Genomic DNA, 26,202 nt, shown 5'->3' with positions numbered 1-26,202 from the left:
TAATCCTCTTCAAAAACCACTTTTTAGAGTCACATGCCTACTCTATTTCTGACTCCTGACCAACTAACAATCTGAATAGCTACATTTCACCTGTCAGCTGCTCAACTACCCCATCCCTGGTCTCTGGCATGTGTTGCAGTTTCTGGATCAAAGTTCTCACAACAACTAGGAACTTCTAGTTGCCCAACAGTTACCAGGAGGCATGTGGAGAGCATGTTCCCCAGAGCTGCCAAAAGTTCTTGGCATGTGATCAACGAAGCACACGATGAGTGTGCTCAGCAATTAATCAGGTGACAGGGAACAACTGACATGTCAGGGGACTGCAGAATGAGCCAGTGCAAAGCTAGACAAGAAACACAAGTCCTTACTCCAGGCTGCTCACCCTAGGAGAATCCACTCTAGGTCACCCAGTGTGGTCAGATATTCTTACGTAGAAAAGCTGAAGTAATCTGAAGTTTACTACGTGTCTATGGAAACATGACGGCATTTCCTGGGAGCTGCTTATATCATGAACAAACAGTAGGTACTGTACATAATAGGCACTTGTTCTGTCCGCCTCCCCATCTCAGAATTAGACTGGAGACAGCTGTTCTCTCTCAGCCTCATCTGTAAAGGGAATTCCAACCTATCTCATAGGTAATTATGAAAATTATATGAGATAATGTAAGTAAAGTGCCTGGTACCTAGAAAATGTTCAGGCTGGGTGTGATGGCTCACACCTGTAATCCCAGCACTTTGGGAGGCTAAGGCAGGTGGATCATGAGGTCAGGATTTTGAGACCAGCCTGACCAACATGGTGAAACCATGTGTCTACTAAAAATACAAAAAAATTAGCTGGGCATGGTGGCACGCACCTGTAATCCCAGCTGCTCAGGAAGATGAGGCAGGAGAATCACTTGAACCCGGGAGGCGGAGGCTGCAGCGAGCCGAGATTGCGCCACTGCACTCCAGCATGGGTGACAGAGTGAGACTCCATCTCAAAAAAAAAAAGTTCAATATATACTAGCTATTCTTATTTACACTTTGATGACCACAAATTACAATCAGCTGAATGGTAAGCATGTCCCTAAAAACAACACTTTTAATGCTCTTCTAGCACAGAATAAAAGTTTTTCTTATTTGCTTGTTTTGTGTGAACTATTACATGATCAATGTAATTTAAACTTGGCCTGAGAAAACCATCCTATCTTTTTTCTTTTTTTTTTTTTTTGAGACAGAGTCTCGCTCTGTCACCCAGGCTGGAATGCAGTGGCACGATCTCGGCTCACTGAGAACTCCGCCTCCTGGGTTCACACCATTCTCCTGCCTCAGCCTCCCGAGTAGCTGGGACTACAGGCGCCTGCCACCACGCCTGGCTAATTTTTTGTATTTTTAGTAGAGACGGGGTTTCTCCATGTTAGCCAGGATGGTCTCGATCTCCTGACCTCATGATCCGCCAGCCTCAGCCTCCCAAAGTGCTGGGATTATAGGCGTCAGCCACCGCGCCCAGCCATCCTGTCTTTTTCTAAACTTCCCGACCGAGGTTAGCACAATCATGTTAAACAACTAAAAAGTAGATTATAATTCTATTAACTATAATTCTATTAACATGAGACTGTTAACACCAATTCTGGCTAAAGACTACCAAGCAACACAGAAATTTCCAAGCCGGACAATTATTCTGCAAGAGTTATTTAGGCATAGGACTGTTGTTTTAAGTGTCTATATCCTTTAAGTATAATATATTTATATTTCCCTTTATGAAATTTAACTAAAATTATTAAATTTGGCAGCAGAAGCAGGAAACCATCTACAAGACCTGCATGGCTACTTTACTTTTATTAATGAAAAGTTATATAAGAATTTCAGCAAACTACAAAGTTTCCTTCTTATAAGTCTTTTAATATTTATAGAAATTTAAAATAGTTATCATGCTAGAGTCCATTTTAGAAACTGAGAATTTCTATTATCTGACAGCAATAGATTCTGTATTATTTTAGCTCAATTACAGAAGTGGATATGTAAGAGTTATGTTCATCTTTATTCATACTCGTTAACAATAGGTCTACCGTGTCTACTACTTGACCTAGAAGCTCAAGTAGTGTCACTGAACAAAACTATACTAATGGGGTCTCAACTCCAAACCACTGAGTCACATTATTGGACTTTTGTCTCTAAACAATACACTAAAGAAAAGAAAAAGAAGTGTACTGGGAACCATTTAAAGGGCCTGCTTGGAATAACAGAAAAAGTTACACAAAAGGACCAAAGAACACAAGTGGCTTAAAGTATCAAAGAGAAAGCCTGTAACCAAGTACGAGGAGATGACCGCAAACACCACGCCCATTGTATCAGTCCTTTCTTGCACTGTTATAAAGAGCTATCTGAGACTGGGTAATTTATAAAGAAAAGAGGTTTAATTGGTTCATGGTTCCTCGAGCTGCACAGGAAGCACGGCCAGGGAGGCCTCAAGAAACTTTCAACCACGGCGGAAGGCAAAGGGGAAGCAGGCACATCTTACATGGCTGAAGCAAGAGGAAGAGTGTGAAGGGGCAGGTGTTACACACTTTTAAACAACCAGATCTCATGAGAACTCACTCACTATCACAAGAACAGCAAGAAGGAAATTCGCCCCCATGACCAATCACCTCCCATCAGGCCCCTCCTCCAACATTGGAAATTACATGAGATTAGGGCAGGGACACAAATCCAAACTATATCATCAATGTTAAAAAAATAAAATTGCATACTTCCTATAAACTGAAAAATGAAACCTATAGCCATGTATTTCCTTGAATCATTTTTATGTAATCTGGATTTTTTTAATTAATTTTTTTTATTTTTTTAAACTATGGTCCAGAAAATCTACTTCTAAACTATACATTTTGAATCAATAAACTGACTTTTGTGCTTCAAGTAAACTTACTTTGAAATAATTTTAGATTTACAAGATAGATAAAAAAATAGTATAGAGCTCCTATACACCCTTCGTCCAGTTTTCCATAAAGTTAAAACACCTTACATAACCATGGGACATTCGTCAAAACTAAGAAATTAACATTGATTAATTTCTAATTGATCACTTATATTTCACCTGTTTTTCTATTAATGTCTTTCTTTAGTTCCTAGGTATAACCCAGGGTACCATATTGCATTTAATTTTTTTTTAATGCTTTAAATTTTGCTACATGCCACACTTCTATGTCTTATAAACAATATCCTCATTCTAATTATTATAGAAAATAAGCGTAAAATTCCCTGAAAAATATGATTTGTTAGCTATTAGGGAAATGTTACATGAAGATTCATGTAAATGTGATATTTCTACAAATGTTATATTGAAGAGAAAAGAGGTAATCGCTGAAGTAAGATATGCCCCACTGTCTACTTTGCCAGGAACCTATGAGATCAAATTACTTAATGTTTCAGAAATCTCTCTTCAAAAAAATGCCTGTCACTTACCTACATCCCAAGGCTCCTGTAGAGTCATAAGATATACCATAAATCCTTTTAATTAATTCTGTAACAGAATACAAAGTATTATTATAATCATATTCAGATAATCCATTTTTATCAAATATATGTAAAAGGTACCTTCTTTTCAAGTTTCATTTTTATTACTGTATATTTTTATTAAGATAACAAAAGAACTAATGTAGAAGAAAATAATTCCATCATTGATTACATGTCTATAGTTTAAAAATGAAAGCATGCAAAATTTAATAAAAGTTTTAAGATAAATAGAAAATGTTCCAGAAAAAAAGAAATGCCACAATGAATAAAACTGGCTAAGAAGAATGCTTCACATTCTTTTCCATGTGCATAATGCTGTGGAAATTAGTAAACAGTCACAAACAAGTGATTCATATTCAGGGCACAGCCTTTTTGACAGGAAAAGTAATCAAGAGTTTGGGATTTGAAGATTTTTAAAAGGACGCATGTCTGGTAAAGTGTGTCAGTTTGCCTGAGACAGTCCCAATTTATGGCCATTGTCCCAGTGTCCCACCAATTTACCATTTGTCCTGGGTTTTTCGTTTTCTAATGATTTTTTTAATGATAGCACTAAAATATGCTAGGACTTATATGTACTTTTAGGCTCTGCCATAATCTCATTGAGCCGTGTGTGAGATGCATGTGCAATGAAGCCAGTTGTCAATTTCACATGTGGTTAAATCTTTAAGACACCTAGCAGTAACCCATTTCTAAATGTATTGTAACTGACACTTCATTCTTAAAGACAGCACCCAGGCACCATGCAGAAAAAGTGTACTTAGGCAGGAGCAGGTAGGGACAGCTAACTCTTCCAGTCTTGAATGAATGTAGAAGAAATACTGAATACTGCTGTCCCTGCTCATGGCTAGCTTAAAGGCACAGATTTAATGAAAGCAGATAGAGAAAGTGTTTTACATATTATTCTCTAAAGCATGACTTTTCATCTAGATCAAATGACTTTTAAAAAAATGCACTTAGTTCTGATTCTAAAGTATCTTTTTTACATCATCAAAGTAAAGTGATATCTGGTTGGCTCCATTAAAACAAAAACTAACAGTTAAATGTTGCCAGCTTTCTGTCAGTATCAGGAGATGTACCAACTAGAAAAATCAGTTAATTCTAATAATGATTTGATGATTTCATCTAATTCATGAAACCAAAGTAAAGCTTCTGGAAGTTCATTCTGTAGAATATGAAACACCTGACAATGCTTTAATTGCTACTTAAAAATCGGTTTAGAAGTTCAACAACAAAGATAAAATTACTGTTGGTTCTCATTATTCACAGTAGTTAAGTTCTATGAAGTCACCATGAACACTGAATTAGGGAATACCAAACTGTTTACTCATAAGGGAAATTCAGGGTTGGGTTCCTGAGAGCTCCTGAGAGCCTCTGATTACATTTTAATTAGCTGATCAAACATAACCTCATTTTACGTATATTTCTGTTTCAAGATGCCTTGAAACTGCATGATGTGTCAGTCAACAAAAGACTGCATATATGATGGAGGCGGTCCCATAAGATTATCAAGCTATATTTTCACTGTACATTTTCTATGTTTAGATATATAAATATTTACTATTGTGTTACAATTGCCTACAGAATTCAGTATAGTAACACACTGTACAGGTTTGTAGCCCAGGAACAACAGGCTATACCAAATAGCCTACGTGTATAGTAAGCTATAGATTCATTATCAGTACACTCTATGAGATTTTCACAATGACAAAATCACCTAATGATACATTTCTCAGAATTTAACCCTGTTGTTAAGCAATGTATGGCTGTTTACTGTTGAGTCACTAACACTGAACTCATAGCCAACAGCACTATAAGTTTATCTGTCACATGTATTTTCTCCTTAAGGCACATCACAGCCTTCTTGCACTTAGGAGCAATATACAGCACTTCAGTTCCACACTGGGTAGTCATTTTAAACACAGAAATCACAAAGAAGCCTAAAAAAAGCAAAAATAACGGCATTATATGAACCACAAAAAGGAGACTTGTTTAGTGTATGAGAGCTGAAGGAAATCAGCTTGTCAACTAGGAATGTGTTGAGCAATCCAAATTTTTCACCATTCTGTACCATTTATAGTCATGCACTCAGTTGAATGACTAGTGTCATGAGTATTGATTTTGCAGTTACAAATAAATTTTACAGGTTCAGTATCCCTTACCTGAAATGTCTGGGGTCGGAAGTGTTCTGAATTTGGAGTTTTTAAAAATTTTGAAACATTTGCATTATATACTCATTGAGTATCCCTAATCCAAAAATCTGAAATCCAAAATGCTCTAATGAGTATTTCATTTGCGCATGACCCTTGAGGATTGTGTTGAGCATCATGTTGGCACTCAAAAAGTTTAGGATTTTAGAGCATTTCTGATTTTAGATCAGAGATGCTCAATCTGTAGTAAGCAGATGAATCATGAAAACAAAATCTGTGAATAATAAGGGTCAATTCTATTTGTTTTTACAGTGATAACACAATTACAAACCTTGGTTGAGCACGGCATCATAGAAAGAGCAATGTTCTTACTAAATTTAAAAAATGATGGACTTGGCTGTGGTTCACATATAATTCACAACTGTGCCCAAAACTGCAATATATTGCCAATCAAAATTGGGGGAAACGTATTTCACAACTGAATCCACAAAAGATGTGACATTCTACCAATCAAAATTTACAAACGTTTATACACACACACAGGGTTAAAAAAATTGAACTAAGGCTGGGTGTGGTGGTTCATACCTGTAATCCCAACATTTTGGGAGGATGAGATGGGAGGATTGCTTGAGCTCGGGTGGTCAAGGCTGAAGTAAGCTGTGATCACACCATTGCACTTCAGCCTGGGCAACAGAGTATACCCCCAACTCAAAAAAAAAAAAAAAAAAAGAACTAAAATATTTGTGACAAAGCTGATGCTGAATTTTAAAAAAATATTCCAGCATGATAGTCCAGTTTTCTCTTTTTGTTATCTATCTTAGAATTCTTTGAGGCTTAGACTTTGCAAAATCATCAACATAATGGATGATTTTCATTCAAACATTACATTCAAAGTCAACTGAAAATAACTATGGACTAAACATTTGTGTCACCTTAAATTCTTATGCTGAAGCCCTAATACCCAATGTGACGGTATTCAGAGGTAGTGCCTTTAATTAGCGTTAGATTAGGTCATGTTGGTGGGGCCCTCCTGATGAGATTAATGCTGTTATAAAAAGAAACAGATCTCTCTCTCTCCCCCCCCACCACCCCCATCCAAGTGCACACACCCAGGAAGGGCCATGTGAGGACATAATGAGAAGATCAAACCAGGTCTGCAAACCAGGAAGCAGGCCCTCACCAGAAACCAATCTGCTGGTGCCTTGATCTTTGACTTTCCAGCCTTCCGAACCGTGAGAAATGAATTGTTGTTTAAGCCACCCAGTATGTGGTATTTTAAGACAGCAGCCCAAACTAAGACAAAAATCTTTTATTCAAGATTTAATTTTTATGGCGAACTTATTTTTTTACTTAAATAAGTTTATATTATGTACTAGAATAAAATGAACTTGAGAATGCCTACAATTTAGCAGCATCTAAATTTGGTTAAGATGTTTAAAAGATTTCCATAACAGACACAATTTATTTGACAAGCTTTGTCATAAAAATTTTATTGAATAAAGATGCTGTAAATAGAGTTTACTGTTTTTTTAAACAGTAGCTGTGAAAATGTATGTGCCAGAATATTTACATATTAAACTATTACAAAATAAAAATTTAACAGAATTTGCTTTGAACTTACCAGGTACCTCATTATCGACATAGAGATTACATTCTCAAATTTAAAAATCACAATTTATATAGAAAATGGTAACTTGAAAAAAATCAATAATTTCAAATGTAGCAATCACAAAATGCAACCTGAAAAAAGACTACAATTTTATGAAGCAATTAAAGATAAAATACAACCATATTTTTAAAATTTTTTTTCCAGGAAAATACAGAGAGCTGTATTCTGTAGAGCTCCTTAATACTTTCTAATCTCCCTCATGTAGTGTATTATTAGTCAGGGTTCTCCAGAGAAATAGAGAGATAACAAGATAATAATTTATTGTACCTAATAAATATATTAGGTACAAATTATAGCTAAGAAACTAAATAATGTATGTAAACTTTTACTGAGAATTATATTTGTTATTTTTAATGTTAACACAGTTGTTTTGCTTTAATGAATATAGCTATATGTTAATATGTTTTAGAAATAACTTTATTTTTAAAATAATTTCTTAATAGGACTATTTTATAGGTTCACCAATATGATGAAACCAATTTGTCAGTCAAGCAATAAAACTATATAATTTTACAGTTTTTTTGGAAAGAATATCCATTTGGGCAATAAACAGTTAACCTAGATGTGACAGTTAATTTTATGAGTCACTTTGGATAAGTTATGATGGCCAGCTGTTTGGTATGATACTAATCTAGATGTTGTGTGAAGGTCTCTGTGGATGTAATTAACATTTATAATTAGTTGACTTGAAATAAAGCAGATTCCATACTGTGGTGGGCCTTATCCAATCAGATGAAGGCCTTAACAGCGAAGATAAAAGTTACCTGAAGAAGAGGCAAGTCTACACAGAAATGCTGAGTTTCCAGCCTACTAGCCTATTTTGCAATTTTTACACTCAAGACTATTATCAACTCTTACTCAAGCATACCACCTGCTGTTGTATTCTACACATTTGATTTGCCAACTCCCAAAATCCTGTGAGCCAATTCCTTAAAATAAACTCCATATCTTTCTCTTGTTCTCTCTCTCTTTCTCTGGAGAACCTTGACTAATAATACACTACGTAAGGGAGATTAGAAAGTATTAAGGAGCTCCACCAAAAGGAAGCTGCTCCCTGATAAGAGTAGAGAGAAAGGGTTTTATTTTAAGAAACATGCAAGTAAAGAAGAATTGACATTAGCATTAACTTCTTTTAAAGAAGAACAGATTCCCAGATTCTATGGCCACATCTTCCTATACCAGAATGATACATAACCCAATAACCCTGAGTCTTAGCTTTTAGAGAACAGGGACATATCTTACATCTCTTTGTATCCCCTTTCTAGCGGTGAGTGTGAGACAGAGAAAATGCTCTAAATGGTTGCTGAATAAAGTCTCAGAAGACATCTCCAGTCCTAAATGTGATTAAGGGGGTGAGAATGTATGCAAAAATATGGATTTTAATGTTTTGAGTAGTAGTGTGGTGTTGTCATTCTGAGACTGTTGTGTGTGCACTATAGGATGAAAATAAATGAATAATTGTAGAACTTTCCAGTTCTATAATCACTCATATCCTTGAAAACAGAGGAAAGAGATACAGAAAGAAGATTTAAACACACTATCATCTCCATCATAGTCTCGTTTGAATTAGAAGCATCAATATAAACTTATGAGATATTTTTATTTTATCTTCAATATGTGCACATACTTCTGATCTCTGTCTATAGAAAGGGCTGAGAGAAAACATGATCACCCCTTGAACAGTAGGGCTTCTAAGAGAAACAGCTGAATCTAGGACTCAGGAGCTAACTTTAAGAGGCTTCCATTGGCCAAAGATGGAATAATTTGAGCTTCAATGATGGTAATACTTGAAATGGATTCAACTAATATGTTAAATTCTAAAAGTTCCTAATAATATTCTTAAAAAACTGGTCACCTTTAAGAGATGATACACAACCAATTCATTATCTTAAAAAAATATATCACAGGGAAAAAATCAAGAATTTATGTTACCTTTCTTTTGAGAACTCTATCACTGGGTAACCGAATAAGAGATAAGGACATTTATCTCTTTATAAAAATATTCCAATGAATAAATGAAAAAGAAAAAAAAGAATTAGAAATTACTATTTTTCAAACCTTAATGAACAAATAGATACCAATAATACACATAAATGGCTGCTAAGATCACAAAAAAAGATGCAACCAAACACTGAAAGTAGGTTATGCAAACCAGCAGCCTCAGCCTCACTCAGATACCTGCCAGAAATACAAACCCTCAGATCCAACCACTGATCTCCTGAATCAGAAGGTTTAGGCATAGGACCCAGTAATCTGCATTTTATTATTACAAGCCCACCAGGTGATTCAGAGGTATCCTAAACTTCATTAAATTCTATGTATAGAACTGCCAAAGGAATCAAATCTGAGTCTGATCCAGTTCATGGACAGCTGCCAATTTATAGGAATTACAGAGGTCAGAGAAACGTGTGGATCTACACCACAAATATGCACACATTAAAATCCAGAATGTGGGAAATTCTACAGATCAAACCTCCCAGGTTCTTCAACAGGTAAACTGTATGGAACTTAAAGGGATGGAGAAGGAACCTAAAGATTGAGAATCTATAAAGTAACCTTTATAGATTAAGAGAGATTGAAGATATATCTTTTTTTTTTTTAATGAGCAAAACCAGGAGACAACTTCCAGAATGGAGGAATGAAGAGTGCCATAGAATTTCTCCCCAACAAAAACAATTTAACTGGAAAAAAAATTGTTTAAAACCACCACTTAAACTCACTGGAAATTGTTTGAAGAGTATATAATAAATGGAGCAACATGCATTCAAGAAAATATTCTAAATCTTAGTAAGAGCCTGTCAGTGGCATTTGAGCCATGACCCGCTCCCACCTCACCTCCCCTGTACCTCCAAGCTCTGACTTATGTCTTAATCTGTTTTACTTACTTGGGAGCTCTAGTCCAGAAGGTCCTGTCAAGAATATGGGGGCTCCTTTTCCCCTCAGCTCCCAAGCCGGGGCTGCATTTTCACCCTGGTAGAACAAGCCACTGGCACTGTTCATTTTCCCTAGCCCTCTATGGTAGAGTCTCCATTCTGTACAGGCACAGCTGAGAGGGCCAGGGCTTCCTTACTCTAGCCAGCCCTCATTTGTGGGGCAAAAGTTCTATTCTAGGTGCAGCAGGCTGAAAACACTGGGCTTCTATCACTCCCAGATCAACTTGCTGGTGGGGCAAAGGTTCCATATCCATAGGGGCAAGCCAAGAAGACAAGTGGCTAATGCCCATGCTCCCAACACCCTTTTATAGCAGGGGTGTCACTCTGGAAGAAGTGAGTCACTATTCCTGCCCCCAGTTTCTGTGCAGTGGTGCAAGGTTCTACCTGTGGGGAGATGCAGACTGGAGATGGCAGCCCTTAAGGACAAAAAGTTCCTCTTCTCTGTCTGAGGGAATTGACATTATTTCCAAGAGAGCTTGGAGAACTGAATGCCTAAGTACAATATCAAAAACAATGAAGAACTTTGTGGAGAGCAGTTAAGAAGGTGCTCATGGCCCCACGATACAAGCAGCAACCAACACATTAGGACTATCAGAAGTTTAACAGAACTAGAAAAAGAGACAGCCAGATCACAGTAAACACAGAGGTCAGGAAGGCTGTTCCCAAGTGCGAGGCTGCATCCACTCGAGCAATCAGAGCTTGATATGGGCACAAGCCACACACAGATCAATCAATTAAAAAAGGAAGCTTCACTGTCACTCGGGGGCTGAAGTATAACCTCTGATCAAACAGTGGCTGAACAATAAGCTCTTCTGCCCCAAGATCAACTCCTAGGAAGCCAGGCTTTAATATGAAAGTATCCCTGGCAGTTTACAAGACTGTGGGCATGCTCAAGGCTTCCTTCGCTCAGGAGTGACGGGGAATGAATAATCCAAGCTACTAATCTATGGCTGAACATGGGGCAAAACAAACTTCTTGCCATCTGCAAGACCCTTGCCAGATGTTAGTACCTTACTCTTGGACTTCCCAGCCTATTGACTGTAAGAAATAAATTTCTTTTTTGGTATTCTGTTATAGCAACAGAAAACACACCGAGACATAAAATTGGTACCAAGATGTAGTATTTTTGCTATAATATCTGAAAATGAAGAAGCGGCTTTGGAACTGGGTAATGGGTAGAAGCTGGAAGACTGTGGAGGAGCTGGATAGAAAAAAACCTGCATTGCCCTAAATGGAGCATTAAGGGTAATTCTGGTGAAGGTTCTGAAGACAACTAGAGAAACTCTTTGAATCTTTTTTTTTTTTCAAGACAGTCTCGCTCTGTCGCCCAGGTTGGCATGCAATGGTGCAATCTCAGCTCACTGCAACCTCCACCTTCCAGGTTCAAGCGATTCTCCTGCCTCAGCCTCCCAAGTAGCTGGGATTACAGGCATACATCACCAAGCCCCCACTCATTTTTGTATTTTTAGTAGAGGAGGGGTTCCGCCACGTTGGCCAGGCTGGTCTCAAACACCAAACCTCAGGTGATCTGCCTGCCTTGGCCTCCCACAGTGCGGGGATTACAGGTGCAAGCCACCACGCCCAGCCTGAATCTTCTTAGAGATTACTTAGGTGCTCATGACCAGAATGTTGATAGAAATATGTAAAGGTCATTCTGAAGAGGCCTCCGATGGAAATGAGGAGCAAGGTACTAGAACTTGGAATAAAGGCCACACTTGTCACAAAGCAGCAAACAGCTTGACATGCCTCAAGGCTATGTCCATGCCCTAGGAGTTTGTGGAATGCTGGACTTGAGAGTGATAAACTAGCATATGGAGTGGAAGAAATTTCTAGCAGCAAAACACTCAAGATGCTGTGTGGTTACTTTTTGCCACTTACAGTGAGATTTGGGAGCAAAGCAATGACAAAGACAGAATTTATAATCAAATGAAAAGCAAAGTGGAAAGATTTGGAAAACTCTCCTCAGGCTAGCTATGTAGAATTTAAAAAGCTTGTTTAGGAAAGGAAACCAAGAATGTGGCCTAGCAATCATTTGCTAAAGAGATTCATATTGATACAAGGGACCCAGAGGCTATTCATCAGGACAATTAGAGAAAGACTCCAAGAGGCATTTCACACATCTGCAAAGCTGCTCCTCCCATCAGAGGCCCAGAGGCCTAGGAGTGCAGAATGGTTTTGTGGGAGCCCATGGCATCCATGGCATTCTGCACAGCCCGCTGTCCAGGACTGCCTCAGGACTCTGCTCCCTGCACCCCAGGGCAATGCTCTGTGGCTGCCCCAGCCATGACCCAAGTAGCAGCAAGTGTGGCTCAACTCACCACTCTGGAAGGCACAAGCTATAAATTTTGGTGGCATCCACAAGGTGCTAATTCTGCAGGTGTACAGAATGTAAGAGATGTGGGGCTATGGTAGTTTCACGTAGATTTCAAAGGATATACCAAAAAGACTGGTGCCCTGGCAGAGACTTGTCATAAGGGTAGACCCATTGCTGAGAGCCCCTACTAGGGCAATGCCTAGTGCAGCCAGAAGCAAGGCCACAGCAGAGTCCCCACTAAAGTAATGCCTAATGGAGCTGTGGGAGCAGGAATGCTGCTGAGACCCCAGAACTATACCACCAGCATGCAGGTCCAACCTGCGAAAGCCACAGGCACCCAACTGTAACCTACAAGGGCTGACATATGGACTGAGCATAGTAAAGCCATGGGGGTGGAGCCACTTGAGGCTTTGGGGGCCCAACTCTGCACCCGTGTGCCCAGGATGCAGGACATGGAGTCAAAGGAGATTATTCTCCAGCTGTTTAAGATGTAATGCTGTTTTCCTTGTTGGGTTTTCATTTTACATGGGATCTGTTACTCCTTAATTTTTTCCTGTTGCTCCCTTTCGGAATGGCAATGTCTGTCCTATGCCTGCTCCACCACTATATTTTGGAAGTAGGTAACTTGTTTGATTTAACAGGCTCACAGCTGAAAAGAATCCGCCTGAAGGCAAATTACACCATGCGTCTCACTCAAATCTGATTTACATGAGACTTGGAACTCTGGGCTTTTGAATGCATGATAGAATGAAGACTCTGGAGCTACTGGGATGGAATGAGTGTATTTTTAAACACCAGCAGGAGATAAATTTTGGGGGCCCAGGGTGGAATGCTATGGTTTAAATGTGTTCCCCAAAGGTTCACTGTATTGGAAACTTGGTCCTGAATGCAGAAGTATTGAGAGGTAGTATTTTTAAGAGGTGACTGGGTCATGAGGGTTCTGCTGTCATGAATGGATTAGTAGATTAATAAGTTACTGGATTAATGGGTTATCATGCAGGTAGGTTAGCTATCACAAGAGTACATCTGTTTATAAAATCCAGTTTGGTTCTCACTCATGTGCCCTCCTCAGTGTGTGATGCTTTGTGCCACCTTGGGACTCTGCAGAGAATTCCCACCAGCAAGAAGGCTCTCACCAGAGGCTCACACCATGCTCTTGGACTTCTCAGCTTCCAGAACCGTAAGAAATAAATTTCTTTTCCTTATTGGTATTGGTCTTTGGTATTCTGTTATAGTAACAGAAAATGGACTAAAACAGATGCCATTAGGAGAAAAAAGAGGCAGAAATAATATTTAAAGAAATAATGAGGCTAGGCATGGTGGCTCACATCTGTACCTCCAGCACCTTGGGAGGCCCAGGTGGGAGGATTGCTTGAGCCCAGGAATTCGATACCAGCCTGGGAAACATGGTGAGACCCTGTCTCTATAAAAAATATTAAAAATTAACCAGGTAGGGTGAAACACACCTGTAGTTCCAGCTACTCAGGAGTCTGAGGTGGGAGGACTGCTTAAGCCTGCAGTGAGGTAGAGCCTGCAGCGAGCTGAGATGGTGCCACTATACTCCAGCCTGAGTGACAGGGTGAGACCCTGTCTCAGAGAGAGGAAAAAAAAAAAATGAATGAAAAAGAACAAAAAATAAATAATGGTTGAAATCTTTCCAAATTTGACAAAAGAAAAAGAAATATTAATCTACACATCCCTCAAGGAGCTCAACAAATTCTAAATAGGATAAATACAAAGAGATATACTTCCAGACACATTATAGAATTATTTTCTTAGTGGTTGCTCCAGGGTTTACAGTGTACATCCTGATTTATAAGAATTTCACTTCTGATTTATACTTACTTTCAGCAAAATAGACTTCCTCTATTAGCTCCATTTCCCTCCCCAACTTTTTTGTGCTATTATTGATATACCTATTATGTCAAACCCAACAATACACTGTTGTAATTTTTACTTTATGTCTTTTGAAGAAGCTGAGGCAAGGGAGAATCTAATCAAAGAAAGATTATCAGGATGTATTTTTATAAAAGAAAAAGAACAAAGATCCCAACTATATAAAATCTACAGAAGACACATTTTAGGTTCAATCATACAAATAGGTTGAAAGTAAAAGCTATACCATACAAACAGTAAACATAAAAGAATCAGGCAAAATAGATTTTAAAGCAAGAATATATTACTAGAAATAAAGAGAAACACTTCATAATGACAGAAGGGTCAACCCATCAGGAAGATATAACAATTAGAAGCATATATGCACTTAACAAGAGAAGGAAGAAAAGACAGAGTTGAAGGGATACACAACTCAAAAATAATAATTGGAGACTTCCCTCTTTCGATACTAGATAAAACCACCAGGAAGAAAATTAACAAGAATACAGAAGATTTGAACAACACTGTAAGACAACTAGACCTACAGACAACTATATAACACTCCACCAACAAGGCAATGTGCATTCTTAAGTGCATACGAAACACTTTCCAAAAGAGACCATATGCTAGGCCATAAACAACCTTCAATAATTTAAAGAGATTAATCACACAAAGAATGTTCTCTTAAACAATGGAATGCAATTATAATACAAATCAGTAACAGAAGGAATTTTAGGAAATTCACAAAGATGGGAGGGAACCACACTCCTAAATAACCAATGGGTCAAAGAAATCAGAGAGAAAATTAGAAAATACCTTGAGGTCTGTGAGAACTAAAACACAACATACCAAAATTTATTGGCTACAGCTAAAGAAAATAATACTCAGAAAGATATTTGTAGCTATAAATGCCTATATTAAAAAAGAAAGATCTCAAGTGGATAATCTAATCTTCCACCTTAAGACAGAACCTACAAGAAGAAAAGCAAACAAAACCTAAGCAAGCAGATGGAAGGAAATAATAAAGAATAATGTACAAACAAATGAAACAGAGAATAGAAAATCCAGAAAACAAACGACACTGGCAAAGGATTTGGGAATCAGGTGGTCATTGTTGTTGACAGAAAGGAAGGTTTCTTATTAGGTGGAACAAAATCCAGATTGCAAGGAATTTAAGGAATAAATGGGAGGGGAAAAAAATGAAGGCAGCTTACTGAAGACTCTTCCTTCAATAAGCTTGAAGAAAAAGAATGAGAAGACTGAAAATGAAGGCAAAAAGAAATTATTAACGAAGTCTTCTAAGAGGCAGAAAGGAATTAACGGTCTAGGCAAATAAATTGTCCTTGGAAGATACGGCAGACACAAGTGGTTGCCCACCTAGTCTTCCCTTCTTTCCGAATAACAAAATCCTATTTTTTTTTTTCACCTTGAGAGGAGTGGAGGGCCGTGAATCTTGACTAGTCTAAGCCAGACATAGGACTTCTATACCCCTCACCACTGACTGGCTTAGAAATGGGTTATAGGATGCAATTTTGGCTAATGAGGTCATGTTTTCTAGGAAGCTTCTAAGAAAGTTTTCTTCATTTTAAAAAAAGACATAAGAGAGACATCTTCTTTTCTTACAGTCATGGGTGATTTCATATGAGTATGTCATTCTTGGAGTTAAAGCTGCCATCTTGAGATGAGGAGGGGGAAAGTCTGAAGACAAAAGCCAACTTATCAGGACAGTAGAATGAAAAGACAGAGCCAGAGAGTCTGACGATAATGCTTAGCTGCTATATGTGCCAACTGAAAAGCCATCTTTCTTCCAGATTTCTAGTTACATGAGATAATAAAATGCAATTATTATATACGATACTTTCAGTTGGGTCTCTGTCACTTACCAGCTGAAAGCATTCTAACTGATATAGAAAGAAAGATACTTTCACAAGATAGATGTGGATGAAATTAACTTTGCATGTTGGAGATAAGGGAATTTGAGAGTTTCAGCCTAAAGTTTCATTTATTAAAGGAAATGAAACTCATATAGATCCATTTTACAAAGGGAGTGGCCTTAACAGTTGCTGTTTCCTGCTTTAAAATATCAAGTATTGGCTGGGTGCAGTGGCTCATGCCTGTGATCCCAGCACTTTGGGAGGCCGAGGCAGGCGGATCACGAGGTCAGGAGTTCGAGACCATCCTGGCCAACACGGCGAAACCCCGTCTCTACTAAGAAAAATACAAAAAATTAGCCGGGCATGTGGCGGGCGCCTGTAGTCCCAGCTACTCAGGAGGCTGAGGCAGGAGAATGGCGTGAACCCGGGAGGCAGAGCTTGCAGTGAGCTGAGATTGTGCCCCTGTACTCCAGCCTGGGTGACAGAGCGAGACTCTGTCTCAAAAAAAAAAAAAAAAAATCAAGTATTACTAATGATAACAATAGCTAGTAATGAAGACGATTATGATCATAAGCTCATGGTTATTAAAGTATTTTTAAAGCTAGGTATTTTATCCTTTATTGTTTACCTTCTGCATTCTATTTGACTTCAATAGTGAAAACACACCAATCTCTCACTTTCTGTTTATAACAATTTTCTTTTTTTTTCATTTTTCATACTTTCATGGTATATAACACAGTATATCATAATATAGTTTACAGAGGGAATCCTTAACTTTGAAGAACAAACACTTTGAAAACTAAACAATTTATAAAAAGATTTCTCTATTTCCTTACACTTTCTGAATCTGGTCAAGAAAATAAAACAACATTTCAACTGCATCTGTGCAATGATAGCTTTGATTCATATCAGAAGATGGAAAATCAACACTGTAGCCACATAGATACATACCAGATAAAGCACACTTTTAGCAGAAATAACAAAAAGCACTAGAATTGTGCTGTTATCCAAGCGGTTTCCAAATGGAAAAGAAAAAATCTGAAAGTCAAATTTAAGACAGCTTTTGAAGCCCAAAACATTTATCCTATAGAAACAACATTACTATGACTCATGTCATTACTAGGCCAGTCCATAAAAGCCTTGTAAAACCATATGCATAAGACTTGTTTGAACTATACCAAAGCAGAATAATAGTTTTTCCTTGGGAAAATACATCATTTTCTCCCTCTTCTCTCTACTTAAAGTCCCAGAGGAGTGGACCTCACCAGGGACTGTGTTCACCTCTCGGAGCTCAGCAGTCATCTCCCTCACTCTGACACTCCATGGTCAGCCACACTGAACTTCTCCAACCTGCAGGGCCTCTCCCCTCCAAGTCATTACTGTTATGACCTTCCCTTCTTCTTCTTGTAGGTCACCTCCACTCAGCCTTCTGGTCTCAGCTTAATGCTACTTCCTCAGGAAGGCCATCCCTTGTCTCCACACTGAGTCATGTGTTCCTGATGTGTGTGCTCTCACATCACGCTATACTTTCCTAACACAGCATCTGTCAATCTCCCCCATAAGCTCCACTGTTTCAGGGATTCATTTCATTTGATATTAATGTTAAGGTCAGAAGACTGCCTGGCATTTTGACGATTCTTTACACATATTTATTTCTATGAATATTTCTCATAAGATACTCTAATCATTTTTAACTTGATCTACAGTCATTACCAAGGAAAAGGGGGGTTTTCCAAAGAAGACTTCTCCTCCCCTCAATTTATACCTAGAGATTGTTCATAGGGAGGAAGCTACCTATCCAATTTCTTTCCCATTGCTGGTTTATAGTCACTTAAATGGACATTAAAATTTTAGCAAATAGGTATATTTTCTTTATTTTTCTTTTTAGAAAATGAGGCCTTTGAATGATGAAGGAATAGGTATATTTTCTAATATTAACTTTATCTCTTTTTTGTAGGTAATGTCACTCATTCTCATGACTTTTACTGTCAGCAACGAAATGCTTACTCCCAAATTTGTATCTCTATGCTTGATTTTTCTCTCAAGCTTAGCATCCAAACTTCTAACTGTCTACAATTTTTATAACCTGAATGTCCCACAAAAACTTCATCCCATCCCCCCGCCCAACCTTTCTTTTCTCTGGTATTCCCCATTTCAGGTATTTCAGATAATGACATCACCATCCAGCCAGTGGAGGCTCACACCCATGTTATCTCGTCCTTGTTAATTATTCACTGGACCATGGCCCAACAGTGTTGGCATCACTTGGGAGCAGAATCTGAGGCCCCACTGCCAGACCTATTGAATCAAAATCTACCTTTTAACAAAATCCCTAGACAATTCATATGCACATTAAAATCTGAGAAACACTGATGTATAATTCCTTTTTCTCTCTACCCCCACAAAACTCTGATACCAAGTCTACATAGCCAAATATATTCCCTCCCATCCATTTCTGTTATCATGGCCCTGATTAAGCCATCACTTCCTGTGGTGATATGGAACACTGCAATTGCTTCTTAGCTGACCTCATTCCTGTAGCCCACTGTTCACCCACACTTTTAGAAGGGACTCTGACATACAGCTATGAGAGGGCATATGGTTGGCTGGCCAGAACTGTGCATAATGTAAAGCCTGTCCTATCTATGTTGCAATTTAAAATCTGGGGGTGCTCACAAAATTGTCACATAGAAAAGCATGCAAAAAAAAAAAAAACTTTTCTTGGGTTTCCTTGTTATAATCACTGATCTCAATTTTCTTTCCAAATACAAACCTAATCATGTCATATCCCTCTCCAAAATCTTTTAGTGGCTTCTGAACACATCATGTATTTCTACACTTCTACCTTTCTGTTCATGCTTTTCCCCTTTTCTCCTATCCACCTTGCAAAAATCTTGCCCATCTTCTAAAGTCCTGCTCGAGAGTTATCTTACTGAAGAACAGTCATCTCATCTCACCAGCCCTCTAAGAAATAACCGCTTCTCCATTCCCTCTACAACCCACTGCACTCTGTTCAATACACGATTATGGCACTCATCTTGCTGTATGAAAGGCCCATGGATATCTGTCTTTCCTGTCAGACAAGGACTTCCTTAAAGGAATTCTGTATTTCAGTCACTGGCAGATGGTAGATACTCAAAAAATGTTTTAAAAAAATCAACTACCATTTATATTTGACATTATTAAAAGCTGTAGAACTTATCACTGATAATGTGAATTTATAAACTATAAAATACTAAGTACCATATCTTTCAAGTTATTTGCACCCAGGCACAGTAAAAGTTCAAAAAATGCTTGGGGACCTAATTCAGTCACATAAATGCAGCTATCCTTAAAAGCCCACATTCTGGGGAAGCCCACCCTATTTTCTGAGAGTTCAATCAGATAATTGGACAGGACACACAGAGGTTAATTTTTGATGAGAAGAGAGGGAGGTCAAGTCTGCCAACTGATTTTAAAAATTATACATTGTATCATAAAGATTGTAATGAAGAAATAAAAGTTTGTTATCTATAACTTTAAAATATTTAAAAATTCATTTCTGCACATTACCTTTCAAATGCAGTTGAAATTACACTAAACATATCATTCTGTATTTGGTTACAAAATTTTGCCATAAGTTACATTTATAATTGTACTTTAGTGATCCTGTTATTCCATCACCCTAACATACTGTAGTTCATTAAAACATTCACCAAAGTCCAATAATTTAGTTCAATAGTTATTGAATAATTACTTGTATACCAGACCCTGAAGCAAGGCCTGACCAGCCCTAACCTCAAGAACTCCCCAGCCAAGTGGTAGGGATTGACTCATACACCCATGACTGCAATGCAGTGCCGAACGCAAATCAGAGTGCTCACTGGCAGGGCTGAGTCAGAAGGGATGCCCCCAGGATCTGACTGCTGCTCTCAAGAGATGGAAAGTCAACAGGAAGAACAGGGGAAGGACTCATTAAGATGAGATGTAAGAATTTAAAATGGCACAGCATGTTCAGGGAAAGGCAGTGGCTGGGAGTAGCACAAGAAACACACAAGACTGAATGGGTCCATTTCCTTAAAGCCTCTCCAGAATTGTCAGTTATTTTAGTTTACAGTACTTTCGAAAGAATAGAAGAGGTAACTCAAGGTTAACTTAAAAGGTATTTCTTTGATTACCAGTGACGGTAAATATAATCCCACCTTTTTATTAATCATTAACTGCTAAAATACTTTGTTTACTTATGTATTAAAACTTTTTCATTAAGTTCAAGAGAACTTCCTCTTCAGATATTATAGATGTTCACCCTTAGTCACATTTGATACAAGCATTTCCTCCAGTGTGTTGTGTGATTTTTTTCATTGTAAATAAACCTTACATTTTACATGTTCAAAACTATTAGATCTTTTCCTTGGTGAGTTTTCCCTCTAATACTGAGTCATCAATCCTTCACAAATCTGAATATTGTTCTATTTTCTACTACTTTTCAAAAATATGATTAAAAAATATTTAGCTCTTGATACTAGCTAGACCTGATAAAAAAAAAACATGATGTGCATAAACATTCACATACAGGCCATTATCCTCCCTCTTCCAATCTTACTCCCACTCCCTTTGCTAAGATGGCTAGGGAATGCCCTTTCATCCAAACTCTCAATTCATTTTAATTCAGGTTCCCTTATATAACAATATGGAGAAGAGAGCAGCTAGAGCATGTGTCCTTTGCAGTGTCTTTAGAGATAGCCCTAAAATGTCTATGACCTCTACGAAATAATTACAAAGTAGTAATATTAAGGTACATAACATGGACAGAAAACATTTACCAGATGTATCAGCAATAAACATTGATGCTAATTTAAAGTACTAGTAGATACCTTGTAAGTCCCCAAACAAGTAATGCAGGTTTTCTTTAAGGGCCTGGAATGTATAGCCTTTTGACTAACTTCATATTACAGAAGGTAGTTTTCAAATTAGCAAAGGGGGCTCAGTCCAGTTGTATACAGGTGAACATGTCTGACTCCCATGGGGAGTCTGGAAATGTGGGGAGGCATTCTTTAGATGTCACAATGAGAGAGCACACTATTGCAAGTCTTGAGACGTGTAAGGCAATCTTGTACAACAAAAACCTGTCCCATCCCAAGTGCCGATAGCCACCTCACTTCAGCTAAGGGCCATCCAGCCCAAGATGATGTGCTTCCTATATTTAATGAAGGTAACACTCCTGACTTCCAATTGTTCTATCTACCCTGCCACCCAGTACATGTTTTACCATGGGAGGACCAGCCCTAAGTAAGATTGTGAGGTAGAACAGGTAGTATTGGATGTCTTGCTTACTCTTCCAGTTGGGTCCCTTGTTTTAAAACCCTGTTCTGGCCTGAATCCCTTCAAGTAACAGCCCAGGAAGTTCTGGCTTGGAGGAACCCAGGAACTTGGCTACTGTCTTCTCATTCTGATCCACCAAAACCTGTTCCCTGCAAGTTCTTAGAAAACAACTGAAAAACAAAGCATACTCTGATACTAACTTCATGAAGGTACAAGTGCATTCTTCTTCTCAGGGCTATTTGTGTTTAAGCACTAAACGAAAGATGCCACTCCTTACCATATATGCCCTACTACCATCCTTGTGCAAGCTACTACCATTTTTCACTGTGATTACCACAGTAGCCTCTTAACTGGTCTTCCTGCTTTAAGTCTTCCAAGTCATAGTCTATGCTCAAGAAAGAGCTGACCTAAGTGAGATCATGTCATTTCTTGGCCCAAAACTCTCTGGTGGCTCCCTAGTTTACTCCAAATAAAAGCCTCCAATGGCTTTAATTGGTACCTCCAACGCAAGATCATAAATAATCTAAAATCTGAAAATCTGGGGGGAAAGCATATATAGAAGAAAAACCAAGAGTCCATTTTGGTCACGTTAAATTTGCAATGCCTGGGAGACATTCAAGTGGAGATGTCAGAAAGGTGTTATCCCCAGATCCTCAGAAGAGAACTTCAGGCTAGATAAATAGTTATCAACGGGGGGTGGTTTTATGCACCCAGGAGACATTTGGCAATACCTGGAGACATTTTGATTGTCACAATAAGGGTAGAGGGAACTCCATTGGCAATTACAGCGTAGAGGCCAGAGATGCTGCTAAGCATCCTTCAATCCACAAGACATCCCCTCACACTGAAAAAATTTTCTAGCCCAAAATGTCAATAGTGCTGAAGATGACAAACTCTGGGCTAGAGATAATATGAAAGACTTACACAAAAAGATTATATTTACCCAAAAGTACAAGATGAAAAACAAGAGAACTAAACGTCTCTTCTTTTAGATGTCAGGTAACACAGAAGACAGAAAATGGTCAACTAGAATGGGAGAAGGAAAACCAGGGAAGGGTTTGTGTCAAAGGCCAAGAGACAAGTGTTTCCAAAAGGAAGCAATGGTCAATTGTGGTCAACTGCATGGAAAACTGCTAAGATGTCAAATAACACTGATGGGGGTTAAAAACTTTGAGAAGAATGAAGGCAGTATGCTGTGGGGAGTGAGGGAGTGAGATAACAGACACGTCGGAAGACTGCCGGACAATTTTAAGGCTGCTGAGTATATCATTAAAGTGAAAAAACTGGCAGGTAGTTGAGCTCATCCAGTTCTGAGATTGGAGAGACCAAAGAGGTACAAAAGAATTGAAAGAATTTGCTGGAAAATAATTTGAATCAAAGCATCTAGGCTGGATAAGGAAGGAACTGGTAACAGAAAGGAAGTGATAAGTAGAAATGTGGGGAGGGGGCTGGAAGTCATGATGAGTCATAAACACTTTTCCCACATCAATAAATATACTTCCTATATGCTTTTAACTGTTTCATAATAACATAGCCTATTTCTTGATATTATTAAGCAAATGTGATCATTACTTTAATAAGTTACCAGAGATAACAAGTGTTGGTGATGGTGTGAAAAAGAGAAACCTCATACACTGTTAGTGGGAATGCAGATCAGTGCGGCCATTGTGAAAAACCGTACAGAGGTTCCTAAGGAAATTAAAAACACAACTACCATATGACTCAGCAATTCCTCCAGTGGGTAGATATCCAAAGGAAATAAAATCACCATCTCGTAAAGATACCTGCACTCCCATGTTCACTGTTGCATTAGCCAAGATTTAGAAACAATAATAGCCAAGATATTGAAACAACCAAAGTGTCTGTCAACAGATGAATGAACTGCGAGGTGAGGTATGTGTGTGTACATATGTGTGTGTGTATATATATATGTACATGCACATATGTAAATGGAATATTATTCAGCTTTAAAAAGGAGATCCTGCCATTTGCTACCACATGGATGAACGTGGAAGACATTATGCAAAGTGAAACAGGCAAGACACAGAAAATGCATGATTTCACTTATATGTGGAATCTTAAAAAAAGAAAAAGAAAGTTGAATACTCAGAGAATAAAATGGTGGTAAACAGGGGCAGGCAGGGGAGAAAATGGGAAGCTGTAGCTCAAAGGATACAAAGCTGCAGATACACAGGATAAAGGGGTCTCGATGTCTGATGTACGACATGAGGACTACGGTTAATACTGTATTGTATTTGAGATTTTTGCTAAAAGAGATTTTCCTGCCACTAAAAAGGGTAACTATGTGAGATGACTGATGTTAATCTGCTTGACTGTAGTATCCAGTTTACTGTGTGTGTACATCAAAACATCATATACCTTAAATATATACAATAAAAAAATAGGTATTTACTATTTGAACAATGCTCATCATCCTATTTACTTTTCCTGAGTAGGATCAAATGGCGTTTGTGGGAAAGATCATGTTATTGTGAAAGGTATGCATATATGATAAATAACAGACCTGGGTTAAAATATCAGCTCTTTCATTTACTATGTTGTGACCTTGGACAACTTACTTAACCTCTCTGAGCCTAAATCTCTTCAGCTTATTAACAGATTGTGGTACACAGAATATTGCCTCCCTCAAAGGATGTCCATACCTTATTCCCTGGAATCTCTGCCTACCCTATATTACATGGTATGATATTGTGAAATATATATCTGGTCTACATTCTCATTTCCTGGCATACAACTGCTAAAATCCTTAGAATCTCCAAAGTGATGCCTTTTGTTTGCTAATGAGTGACTGATGGCTGGCAGTCCCCAGGTAGCTTCAGGATGGAGGCTGGTCATTACAAAGAGTAAAGCATGATTAGAGGGTTGGGACGTTCAGCGACACCCTCCAAGCTCTAGGAAGGGGAAAGGGTCTGAAAGTTAAGTTGATCACCAATGGCCAATGATTCAATCAATCATGCCTACCCAATGAAGCTTAAGTAGAAACCCAAAAGGGCAGGGTTTGGAGAGCTTTCAAATAGCTGAACATATGGAGGTTCGTGGATGGTGGTACACCTGGGGAGGACAAGGGAGCTCCTTGCCCCTTCCACATGCCTGGCCCTGTGCACCTCTCCATCTGTATCCTTTTTAATATCCTTTATAATAAATCAGTAGATGTGTTTTCCTGAGTTCTGTGAGCCCTCTAGTAAATTAAATGAACCCAAAGAGGTGGTTGTGGGAACCCCAATTTATAGCAGGTCGGTCAGAAGCACAGGTAGAGCCTCCTGAGACTTGCTGTGAGACTGAGGCCTGAAGATATGGGATCTGACACTCTCTCCAGGGGGTGTCAGCATTGAATTGAAGGTAACCCAGGTGGTGTCTGCTGCAAAATGGCTTGGTGTGGTTGGGGGGAAACTCCCACACGTGTGATCACAAAAGTCTTCTGTGTTGATTGCTGTTGGAAGAGAGAATAGAAAAAAAAAAAAAAAACACACACACACTTTGAGTGTGTTTTTTCCACTTATTTGGTAAGGGGGAATTAAGGTTGCACACAGAATTAAGGCTGGTAATCAGTGGACCTTAAAATAAGGAGAGTATCTGCATTATCCAGATGGGACCAAAGTAATCACAAGGGTTCTTAAAGGGGAAAGCAGGGACAAAAGAATCAAAACCAGAAAAATGGCACTGTGAGAAAGATTTGCCCAGGCTCTGAAGATGGAAGGAGACTAAAAATGAAGGAATGCAGGCAGCCTTCAGAAGCTGGAAAAGGCAAGAAAATTGACCTCCCCTAAGCCTTCAGGAAGAAGGGCAGCCCTGCTAACAGGACATCAGGTCCATTTTGGGCTTCTGACCTCCAGAATGTAAGATAAGAAATTTGTGTTGTTTTAAGCCACAAAGGTTTTTTTGGTGTTTTTTTTTTTATTTTTTTTGGAGACAGAGTCTTGCACCGTTGCCCAGGCTGGAGTGCAGTGTTGTGATCTCAGCTCACGGCAACCTCCACCTCCCAGGTTCAAGTGATTCTCCTGTCTCAGCCTCCTGAGTAGCTGAGATTACAGGTGCATACCACCATGCCTGGCTAATGTTTGTATTTTTAGTAGAGACAGGGCTTCACCATGTTGGTCAGGCTGGTCTCCATCTCCTGACCTCGTGATCTGCCCGCCTTGGCCTCCCAAAGTGCTGGGATTACAGCACCACGCCCGGCCAGATTTTTTGTTTTTTGTTTGTTTCGTTTTGTTTTACAGCAGCAATACAAAACTAATACACAGGTAAAATGAACTGTCTTCATAAGTTTTGTGTAGATTAACAAAGATAACAATATAAAGTACCTAACAGAGTGCCTAGTATATAGCAAGCATTTAAATAGCTATTAAGAGTGTTAGTTCTATTAATAGTAGAACACTCTTAATAGCACTGAAACCAAATAGTCAACAGAAAGAACACTGACTCAGTTCTAGAATTTACTCAATACCCTTGACATTAAGACATCTTACTTTGCCTCTGTAGGACTCAGCTCTCTCACAAAGCAAAATGAGGGGGGACTAGATGACTTCTGAAGTTTCTGCCAGCTCTAGAATTTTACAATTCTAAAATCTAATTCCTT

At 38.5% G+C, this 26,202-nt stretch overlaps 1 protein-coding gene across 4 annotated transcripts in view; it reads right to left on the bottom strand.

The window, feature by feature from the left end:
* ZNF438 (zinc finger protein 438) overlaps positions 1 to 26,202 on the bottom strand; it is a 186,756-nt gene that overhangs the window by 136,912 nt on the left and 23,642 nt on the right. For all 4 annotated transcript variants that reach the window (XM_030798442.1, XM_030798445.1, XM_030798443.1 and 1 more), the window contains exon 2: positions 3,442 to 3,499. The gene's annotated coding sequence lies outside the window, so the exon portion shown is untranslated. The remainder of the gene's footprint in view (positions 1 to 3,441; positions 3,500 to 26,202) is intronic.

Source organism: Nomascus leucogenys, chromosome 18 (genome assembly GCF_006542625.1).
Source record: "Nomascus leucogenys isolate Asia chromosome 18, Asia_NLE_v1, whole genome shotgun sequence".
In the NCBI taxonomy this organism is placed as follows: domain Eukaryota; kingdom Metazoa; phylum Chordata; class Mammalia; order Primates; family Hylobatidae; genus Nomascus; species Nomascus leucogenys.
The sequence above is the reverse complement of the archived record's forward strand: the minus strand, read 5'-3'. Positions and strand labels throughout refer to the sequence as shown.